General features: G+C 34.8%; 1 long non-coding RNA gene across 1 annotated transcript in view; it reads left to right on the top strand.

Annotated features, from left to right (window-relative positions):
* The window catches only part of LOC128247861 (uncharacterized), a 117,005-nt gene that overhangs the window by 75,979 nt on the left and 38,350 nt on the right, over positions 1–2,676 (top strand). The window lies entirely within an intron of this gene.

Here is a 2,676-nt window from a genome sequence, read left to right as displayed (position 1 = left end):
ATATATATATATATATAATTATATTCATACATCTATTTGTGTGTTCAGGAAGACGAATCCCCTTGAAGCCAAAATATTTCTCAAGCTGATGAACTTCAAAGAAATGATTATATAGATATATATTTCAAATGTTTATCGTTTGGACTACTTGCTGACGATCCTTTCCAAAGATGAAACAGAAGTTTGGTTAAGGATATGATTACACGCACGCACACACACACACACAATGTGTGCAACACGCACACACACATACAATGCATGCAATATACACAAACACACACATATATTTGTACGTATGTATATATATATATATATATATATATATATATATATATATATATATATTTCTGATTATGTGCGTGTGGGTGTGCGTACGTGTGTGTGTGTGTGTGTGTGTGTGTGTGTGTGTGTGTGTTAGTGTGTGTATGTGTGTGTGTGCACCTGTGTGTGAGCACCTGTGTGTGTGCACCTGTGTGTGTGGTGGGATGCGTCTGTGTTTCTATTTCTTCCAGATCAATTATATATCCAAGAAAGACATTTAAGTATTCTGCTTGCCATCCTTTCAATTTCCTTGATTAAGAAATTGCTATTAATGCTGAAATTTTAGGAAATGAGCTTTTTTCTAAATTTACAGACTGAAAGACAAAATATATTGCGCTATTCTCTTGCGTACCTTTATATTTTCAATTGAAATGCTGTTGAGGCCAACTTCGCATTGTTTTTCCTGAAGTTCGTTAAAATAAATACTAATCAAATAGTGCTTTGGATCCATGTGACTATATTAAAGATCCGTAAACCACAAACTGTGTGACGTATGCAGCTGGCTATTTCAAATTGTTACGCTAGAGACTTTTTGAGAATAAAATGTTAATCCAATTTTACCGTTTTGAAAACAAGTAGAAAGTGTCCTTCGAAATATGCTCTTTAGATTTTTAAGCCTTTTACTGTATCACCTAACATGGATTTCAAATTCAAATCTAATAATCTTTTCAATATTAGGCAAAAGGCCTGAAATTTTGTGGGGAAGTGGCTAATCGATTGTATCGACCTCAGTACGCATCTCGTACTTACTTCATCGATCTCGAAAGGATAAAATGCAAAGTAGACTTCGGTGAAATTTGAAGTCAAACGAAATGCCTCTAAGCATTTTGTCGACGTGCTAACGTAGTGCCAGTTCACTGCCTTAAATTCTAATCGAATAATAAACGTCACAGATGCCACATCATCCATTTACAAATATCAATGACAAATATGCCAAGAAAGTGTTGCTGTTTTTTAAGGAATATTATTCGAAAGGCCAGCTTTCAAACTTGTTACGGTAATAGACTCTTTTGAAAAGCAGATAACTTTACTAGAGTTCGCTACTTATAAAACTATAAAACAATAGATTTTGTTTTGTAACAGAAGTTTTAAAGAACTGCATGGGTTATGCCAGCGACATTGTCTACTTAAAACAGAAGTTAAAAGAGAATTATATATGTATGTATGTATGTATGTATGTATGTATGTATGTATGTATGTATGTATACACATAATTAGGATAAAGTCATTATTTAATGATTTATCAGTAGCCATTTTGGTTAATTTCTATTTAAGTATAATTATAAAAACATAATTATAATAAAGGGCGCTGAAGTGACAACGCCTGTATGCTAGAAATAGAGACCAAATGGACTGCACACCACTTAATTTATTACTCTGTATACCACAAACATCTCAAACCATATACATTATTATTATTGCAAAAAATTAAAAGTCTTACAGCAGTTTCTAGGATATCCCAGAGTATGGGATATTCCATCATCAGAGACAAATAGGAAAAATGAAACGAGTATAGATGAATGAAATGACAACATAGAGGACAGGAGTAAAGGAATAAGAAGAGAGAGAAGAAAAAGAAACAGTTCAACTTGCCGATGTTATAGAAATAAGTGCATAAGTCCTTAGGTGCAATCCTGCATAGATCCATGTGGGTTAAAGTCCTAATATTGTAAACATCCAGAAAAAAGACGCGAACATATCAACGTTCAATAACAGAATGGTAGCGGAGGTCAGTATCAAGTCTTTAACCCAAATGGATCTACGCTGTCCGCAGGTCTTTCACTTTTAATTGAAAAGTGCTTTTATCACCTGACGGAAATTCTTTTATTACCTCCGCCTTCGCTAAGGCGGAGGTATTGTTTTCAGTCGTGTTTGTTTGTTTGTTTGTTCGTCCGTGGACAAGATATCTCAAGAACCGCTCGATGGATTCGGATGAAGCTTTCAGGGATGTTTGGCCTTGTAACTGGTACGAACTGATTAGATTTTGGGATCGACCTGATGCCGGACAAGGATTCTGGATTATTTTACAGGTTTTCTTACTTAATTTTTGGAGACGTTGTGGCCAACATGAATAAAAATCAACGCATTTAGTTGACTTAGAAACTGTCACAAGGCAACAATCCAAACTGGTGGTGGATTTATTGGATAGTGTCTTGTTTTATGTATGTAAGAACATGCGTACAAAATTGTGTGTGTGTGTGTGTGTGTGTCTGTGTGTGTGTGTGTGTGTTACTTCAAACAAAATAAGATGTTATCGCATTCTGTATGTTCTCTAGAACCAAATATGATGGTTCGGGATGCTGTCTATGTTTGCTCGAGGTTACATAGACTCAGTGGTATATATGTATATATATA

The sequence above is a fragment of the Octopus bimaculoides genome, chromosome 5, assembly GCF_001194135.2.
Source record: "Octopus bimaculoides isolate UCB-OBI-ISO-001 chromosome 5, ASM119413v2, whole genome shotgun sequence".
Lineage (NCBI taxonomy): Eukaryota > Metazoa > Mollusca > Cephalopoda > Octopoda > Octopodidae > Octopus > Octopus bimaculoides.
Note: the sequence above shows the minus strand (reverse complement) of the source record. Positions and strands in the feature narration are given on the sequence as shown.